Source organism: Cryptomeria japonica, unplaced genomic scaffold (assembly GCF_030272615.1).
Source record: "Cryptomeria japonica unplaced genomic scaffold, Sugi_1.0 HiC_scaffold_480, whole genome shotgun sequence".
NCBI lineage: Eukaryota > Viridiplantae > Streptophyta > Pinopsida > Cupressales > Cupressaceae > Cryptomeria > Cryptomeria japonica.
The window spans coordinates 30,001-38,539 of NW_026729300.1; positions in this window are offsets into that span (position 1 = coordinate 30,001).

Consider the following 8,539-nt stretch of genomic DNA (forward strand, 5'->3'; position numbering starts at 1 on the left):
AGAGTTCCGAAGACTACCTCCAGGAACAATCGGGAACAAGACCGATTACAAGTCGTCGAGTCTGTTACTGGGCGAACACGAGATGCGCACAGGAAATCGATCAGCCCTCACAATGGCCCAAGGCCAGAGATCGGACTGCTACGATTTACCCCAACAATCATCGTGCCACTCTTCGCAGAGAGGTGATAGACGCCAACGAGCCCGCGCATAGCAATCGAGGTGTAAAAAGGGCGTTGAAGGCAGGAAGCCTGGACGAAAGAGGCTACGAGGTCACCTCGAAGCGGTCTAAGAATCGGGCGCACTTGGGGCGACTACCAGTGCCAACCCCTTATCCCGCGGTGCGTCCGACACACAGAAATTTCCAAGGCGGCCAAGGAGCCTCCCCGCATAGCAATCGGGGTGTGAGGTTACGGATGCAGCATTGATAGCAATCGAGGTGGGAGGCGAAGGATGCAGAAGTGAGAGCCGAGGGATGTAGCAGAGATAGCAATCGGGGTGTGTGATGCAGAAGAGATAGCAATCGAGGTGTGCGGTGGGAAGGGCCCAGCAGCCAGAATGCATGAAGCGACGGATGAAGCAGTGATGACAACCGGGCTGTGAGGAGAGGAGGGATGCAGCCAAGAAAGCAATCAGGGCTCGAGGCAAGGGATGCATCAAGGATAGCAATCATGTTGTGAGGCGAGATTCCAAAGGCTAAACGTGAGAGGCTGCAGGGTCGACTCAGAGAGGTCTATGCATGTGAGAGGCTGAAAGCAAGGTCAACTCGGAGCGGTCTATGCATCGGGCGCGCTTGGGGCGACTACCAGTGCCAACCCCTTATCCCGCGACGCGTCCGACAAAGAGAACGTTCCAAGGCGGCAGAGGAGGTTACCAGCCGAAGGATGCAGTAGCAATAACAGGTATAGTTCCGCGGCGGCCGAGAAGACTCACCGCATAGGAATCGGGATGCGAGGCGAGGGATGCGGCGGGAAGGCCCCGACGGCTAAACGGAAGAGGCTGCAGGGCCGCCTCGGAATGGTCCAAGCATCGGACGCGATTGGGACGACTACCAGTGCCAACCCCTTATCCCGCGATGCGTCCGATACACAGATAGTTCCAAGGCGGCCGAGGAGCCTCACCGCATATCAATCGGGGTGCGAGGCGAGGGATGGGGCGGGAAGGCCCCAACGGCTAGACGGAAGAGGCTTCAGGGCCACCTCGGAATGCTCCAAGCATCGGACGCGCTTGGGGCGACTACCAGTGCCAACCCCTTATCCCGCGATGCGTCCGATACACAGATGGTTCCAAGGCGGCCGAGGAGCCTCACCGCATAGCAATCGGGGGTGCGAGGCGAGGGATGGGGCGGGAAGGCCCCAACGGCTAGACGGAAGAGGCTTCAGGGCCGCCTCGGAATGGTCCAAGCATCGGACGCGCTTGGGGCGACTACCAGTGACAACCCCTCATCCCGCGATGCGTCCGATACGAAGATGGTTCCAAGGCGGCCGAGGAGCCTCACCGCATAGCAATCGGGGTGCGAGGTGGGGGATGCGGCGAGATGGCCCCAACGGCTAGACGGAAGAGGCCACAGGGCCGCGTCGGAATAGTCCAAGCATCGGACGCGCTTGGGGCGACTACCAGTGACAACCCCTTATCCCGCGATGCGTCCGATACGAAGATAGTTCCAAGGCGGCCGAGGAGCCTCACCGCATAGCAATCCGGGTGCGAGGTGGGGGATGCGGCGAGATGGCCCCAACGGCTAGACGGAAGAGGCTGCAGGGCCGCCTCGGAATAGTCCAAGCATCGGACGCGCTTGGGGCGACTACCAGTGACAACCCCTTATCCCGCGATGCTTCCGATACGAAGACAGTTCCAAGGCGGCCGAGGAGCCTCACCGCATAGCAATGGGGGTGCGAGGTGAGGGATGCGGCGAGATGGCCCCAACGGCTAGACGGAAGAGGCCACAGGGCCGCCTCGGAATAGTCCAAGCATCGGACGCGCTTGGGGCGACTACCAGTGACAACCCCTTATCCCGCGATGCATCCGATACGAAGATAGTTCCCAGGCGGCCGAGGAGCCTCACCGCATAGCAATCGGGGTGCGAGGCGAGGGATGCGGCGAGATGGCCCCAAAGGGTAGACGGAAGAGGCTGCGGGGCCGCCTCGGAATAGTCCAAGCATCGAACGCGCTTGGGGCGACTACCACTGCCAACCCCTTATCCCGCGATGCGTCCGATACACAGATAGTTCCGAGGCGGCCGAGGAGCTGGGGGATGCGGCGAGATGGCCCCAACGGCTAGACGGAAGAGGCTGCAGGGCCGCCTCGGAATAGTCCAAGCATCGGACGCGCTTGGGGCGACTACCAGTGACAACCCCTTATCCCGCGATGCGTCCGATACACAGATAGTTCCGAGGCGGCCAAGGAGCCTCACCGCATAGCAATCGTGGTGCGAGGTGGGGGATGCAGCGAGATGGCCCCAACGGCTAGACGGAAGAGGCTGCAGGGCCGCCTCGGAATGGTCCAAGCATCGGACGCGCTTGGGGCGACTACCACTGCCAACCCCTTATCCCGCGATGCGTCCGATACACAGATAGTTCCAAGGCGGCCGAGGAGCCTCACCGAATAGCAATCGGGGTGCGAGGCGAGGGATGCGGCGAGAAAGCCCCAACGGCTAGAGGGAAGAGGCTTCAGGTCCGCCTCGGAATGGTCCAAGCATCGGACGCGCTTGGGGCGACTACCAGTGACAACCCCTTATCCCGCGACGCGTCCGATACACAGATAGTTCCAAGGCGGCCGAGGAGCCTCACCGCATAGCAATCGGGGTGCGAGGCGAGGGATGCGGCGAGAAGGACCCAACGGCTAGACGGAAGAGGCTTCAGGGCCGCCTCGGAATGGTCCAAGCATCGGACGCGCTTGGGGCGACTACCAGTGACAACCCCTTATCCCGCGACGCGTCCGATACACAGATAGTTCCAAGGCGGCCGAGGAGCCTCACCGCATAGCAATCGGGGTGCGAGGCGAGGGATGCGGCGAGAAGGACCCAACGGCTAGACGGAAGAGGCTTCAGGTCCGCCTCGGAATGGTCCAAGCATCGGACGCGCTTGGGGCGACTACCAGTGACAACCCCTTATCCCGCGACGCGTCCGATACACAGATAGTTCCAAGGCGGCCGAGGAGCCTCACCGCATAGCAATCGGGGTGCGAGGCGAGGGATGCGGCGAGAAGGACCCAACGGCTAGACGGAAGAGGCTTCAGGGCCGCCTCGGAATGGTCCAAGCATCGGACGCGCTTGGGGCGACTACCAGTGACAACCCCTTATCCCGCGATGCGTCCGATACACAGATAGTTCCAAGGCGGCCGAGGAGCCTCACCGCATAGCAATCGGGGTGCGAGGCGAGGGATGCGGCGAGAAGGACCCAACGGCTAGACGGAAGAGGCTTCAGGGCCGCCTCGGAATGGTCCAAGCATCGGACGCGCTTGGGGCGACTACCAGTGACAACCCCTTATCCCGCGACGCGTCCGATACACAGATAGTTCCAAGGCGGCCGAGGAGCCTCACCGCATAGCAATCGGGGTGCGAGGCGAGGGATGCGGCAAGAAGGACCCAACGGCTAGACGGAAGAGGCTTCAGGGCCGCCTCGGAATGGTCCAAGCATCGGACGCGCTTGGGGCGACTACCAGTGACAACCCCTTATCCCGCGACGCGTCCGATACACAGATAGTTCCAAGGCGGCCGAGGAGCCTCACCGCATAGCAATCGGGGTGCGAGGCGAGGGATGCGGCGAGAAGGACCCAACGGCTAGACGGAAGAGGCTTCAGGTCCGCCTCGGAATGGTCCAAGCATCGGACGCGCTTGGGGCGACTACCAGTGACAACCCCTTATCCCGCGACGCGTCCGATACACAGATAGTTCCAAGGCGGCCGAGGAGCCTCACCGCATAGCAATCGGGGTGCGAGGCGAGGGATGCGGCGAGAAGGACCCAACGGCTAGACGGAAGAGGCTTCAGGGCCGCCTCGGAATGGTCCAAGCATCGGACGCGCTTGGGGCGACTACCAGTGACAACCCCTTATCCCGCGACGCGTCCGATACACAGATAGTTCCAAGGCGGCCGAGGAGCCTCACCGCATAGCAATCGGGGTGCGAGGCGAGGGATGCGGCGAGAAGGACCCAACGGCTAGACGGAAGAGGCTTCAGGGCCGCCTCGGAATGGTCCAAGCATCGGACGCGCTTGGGGCGACTACCAGTGACAACCCCTTATCCCGCGATGCGTCCGATACACAGATAGTTCCAAGGCGGCCGAGGAGCCTCACCGCATAGCAATCGGGGTGCGAGGCGAGGGATGCGGCGAGAAGGACCCAACGGCTAGACGGAAGAGGCTTCAGGGCCGCCTCGGAATGGTCCAAGCATCGGACGCGCTTGGGGCGACTACCAGTGACAACCCCTTATCCCGCGACGCGTCCGATACACAGATAGTTCCAAGGCGGCCGAGGAGCCTCACCGCATAGCAATCGGGGTGCGAGGCGAGGGATGCGGCGAGAAGGACCCAACGGCTAGACGGAAGAGGCTTCAGGGCCGCCTCGGAATGGTCCAAGCATCGGACGCGCTTGGGGCGACTACCAGTGACAACCCCTTATCCCGCGACGCGTCCGATACACAGATAGTTCCAAGGCGGCCGAGGAGCCTCACCGCATAGCAATCGGGGTGCGAGGCGAGGGATGCGGCGAGAAGGACCCAACGGCTAGACGGAAGAGGCTTCAGGGCCGCCTCGGAATGGTCCAAGCATCGGACGCGCTTGGGGCGACTACCAGTGACAACCCCTTATCCCGCGACGCGTCCGATACACAGATAGTTCCAAGGCGGCCGAGGAGCCTCACCGCATAGCAATCGGGGTGCGAGGCGAGGGATGCGGCGAGAAGGACCCAACGGCTAGACGGAAGAGGCTTCAGGGCCGCCTGGGAATGGTCCATGCATCGCACGCGCTTGGGGCGACTACCAGTGACAACCCCTTATCCCGCGACGCGTCCGATACACAGATAGTTCCAAGGCGGCCGAGGAGCCTCACCGCATAGCAATCGGGGTGCGAGGCGAGGGATGCGGCGAGAAGGACCCAACGGCTAGACGGAAGAGGCTTCAGGGCCGCCTCGGAATGGTCCAAGCATCGGACGCGCTTGGGGCGACTACCAGTGACAACCCCTTATCCCGCGACGCGTCCGATACACAGATAGTTCCAAGGCGGCCGAGGAGCCTCACCGCATAGCAATCGGGGTGCGAGTCGAGGGATGCGGCGAGAAGGACCCAACGGCTAGACGGAAGAGGCTTCAGGGCCGCCTCGGAATGGTCCAAGCATCGGACGCGCTTGGGGCGACTACCAGTGACAACCCCTTATCCCGCGATGCGTCTGATACACAGATAGTTCCAAGGCGGCCGAGGAGCCTCACCGCATAGCAATCGGGGTGCGAGGCAAGGGATGCGGCGAGAAGGACCCAACGGCTAGACGGAAGAGGCTTCAGGGCCGCCTCGGAATGGTCCAAGCATCGGACGCGCTTGGGGCGACTACCGTTGCCAACCCCTTATCCCGCGATGCGTCTGATACACAGATAGTTCCGAGGCGGCCGAGGAGCCTCACCGCATAGCAATCGGGTTGCGAGGCAGATTATTGGGAAGGGAACCCCCTGGGATGCGGCTCAAGCAGTGCCCAAAGGGACTGGAATGCGGAATCACATCGAGAGACCCAAATGCTATACGAGGGCTCAAATCGAATTATCGATTTGGCCACGACATGGACGCATCGGAACGACTACCTTTGCCGAACCACTCGCAATTGCATCCATACCGAAACCAATAGACATTTCCGTTAGAGCCCTCGCATAGCATTCGGGAATCTCGCATGCCCCTCTAAATCGACCAATGCTGGCGCTCAACGAAAATCCGAGCGCTACCACCGTTCGAGCGCCAGCATTGGTCGAGTTAGAGGGGCACGGGGGAGAATGCTCCAGTCAACACCTCCCCTATATAAGTTATTTGTCCGATTCTCGCACAACCGTAGTCTGCCTCGTCGAATCAAACAACGGTCCTAGATTCCGACTTCCGTTCCGTAGAGACCCAAAAGCTAGATGGAGGCTCGCAAGAAAGAGAGTCGGCGCATAGCAATCGGGTTTCTCGAACGTTTAGGGACCGAGCTCACTTGCGGATAGGGCAAAATCCGCCAAGCAACCCAAAAGCTAGACGGGGGCTCGAATCGAATCGCCTAGGCGGCCACAACAACGACGTGTTGGATCGACTACCAGTGCCAAACCATTCAGCAAGACTAGTCTGTGTCGAGGCCGGATAGAGATTCTCAGAGAGCGCCCGTATAGCATTTAGGAGACCTGCCGCGTCCCTCACACTCGACAAATGGTGGTGCACGTTTATAAATCCGAGCGATCCCAACCCTTTCAAGCACCAACATCGGTCGAGATAGAGGGGCACGGAGGGGGCTGCGTGAGACAACACAGTCCCCTATATAAGTTATTTGTCCGATTCTCACACATCCGAAGAATGGTCATCAAATCGGACAACAGCCCAAACTTCCGACTTCCGTCCCAGAAAGCCCAAGAGCTATCTAAAACGTTCATGGCCGGAACTCGATCGCGGCTATACCAGTCCGCCAAGCAACCCAAAAGCTAGACTGGAGCTCTAGTCGAATCACCTCTGTGGCCATTGCAAGGACGTGTTGGAGCGACTACCATTGCCGAACCATTCCGCAGGTCGAGTCCATACCAAGGCCGCATAGAGATTCACGATGAGCTCCTGCATAGCAATCAGGAGACTTGCCGTGTCCATCACAATCGATAAATCCTGGTGCAAGATTTTTGCATCCGAGCGCTCCAACCAGTCGAGCACCAGCATCAATCGACATAAACGGGCACGGGGGGAGGATGCTCGAGAACACTACCTCCCCTATATAAGTTATTTGTCCGATTCTCAAGCAGCCGAAGTCTGGTCATCGAATCGGGTCAAAGACCACAACTTCCGACTTTACCCACAATGCAAGTCATCGAATCGAACATCGGCCCCCGAGTCGGACTCCATGCGTATGTCAGGTCATCGGACCCAAATTCCGCCTTCCTGCGCATGGCGGGCCATCAATATCAACTCGGTCATCGGACCCAAACTCCGCCTTTCTGCGCATGGCACGCCTTCAAATCGGTCATCGGACCCAAATTCCGCCTTCCTGTGCATGGCGGGCCATCAACATCAACTCGGTCATCGGACCCAAATTCCGCCTTTCTGCGCATGGCACGCCATCAACTCGGTCATCGGACCCAAATTCCGCCTTCCTGCGCATGGCAGGTCATCGGACACAAATTCAGACCTCGCCAATATGCCTACGTATCGAATCGGTCATCGGACCCAACTTCCGACTTCATCCATACTGTAGGGTCTTTGAGGTTGGCGCGGTGCGCTCAACCCGGGGAGTCGACCCATCGAAGCATACACCTCCCCTATATAAGCTATTTGTCCGATTCCCACACCTGTGTAGTTTGCACCTCTGACCAGGACATCGACCCCAACTTCCGAACTCGACTGCAACGACGGCACCAGCGCCTTGGTGCGCACCTTGCGACGCACAGTCCCAACATTCGCCTTCCTGCACATGGCAGGTCATCGGACCCAAATTCCGACCTCGCGAGTATGCCTACATATCGAATCGGTCATCGGACACAACTTCCGACTTCATCCATACCGTAGGGTCTTTGAGGTTGGCGCGGTGCGCTCAACCCGGGGAGTCGACCCAACGAAGCATACACCTCCCCTATATAAGCTATTTGTCCGATTCCCACACCTGTGTAGTTTGCACCTCCGATCAGGACATCGACCCCAACTTCCGAACTCGCCTGCAACGACCGAACCAGCGCCTTGGTGCGCACCTTGCAACGCACAGTGCCAACATTCGCCTTCCTGCACATGGCAGGTCATCGGACCCAAATTCCGACCTCGCGAGTATGCCTACATATCGAATCGGTCATCGGACCCAACTTCCGACTTCATCCATACCGTAGGGTCTTTGAGGTTGGCGCGGTGCGCTCAACCCGGGGAGTCGACCCAACGAAGCATACACCTCCCCTATATAAGCTATTTGTCCGATTCCCACACCTGTGTAGCTTGCACCTCCGATCAGGACATCGACCCCAACTTCCGAACTCGACTAAAAAGACCGCACCAGCACCTTGGTGTGCACCTTGCAACGCACAGTGCCAACATTCGCCTTCCTGCACATGGCAGGTCATCGGACCCAAATTCCGACCTCATGAGCATACCTACTAATCGAATCGGTCATCGGACCCAACTTCCGACTTCATCCATACCGTAGGGTCTTTGAGGTTGGCGCGGTGCGCTCAACCTGGGGAGTCGACCCATCGAAGCATACACCTCCCCTATATAAGCTATTTGTCCGATTCCGACACCTGTGTAGTTTGCACCTCCGCTCAGGACATCGACCCCAACTTCCGAACTCGCCTGCAACGACCGAACCAGCGCCTTGGTGCGCACCAAAAGTGCGCACTTTTGGAGGGCACTTTT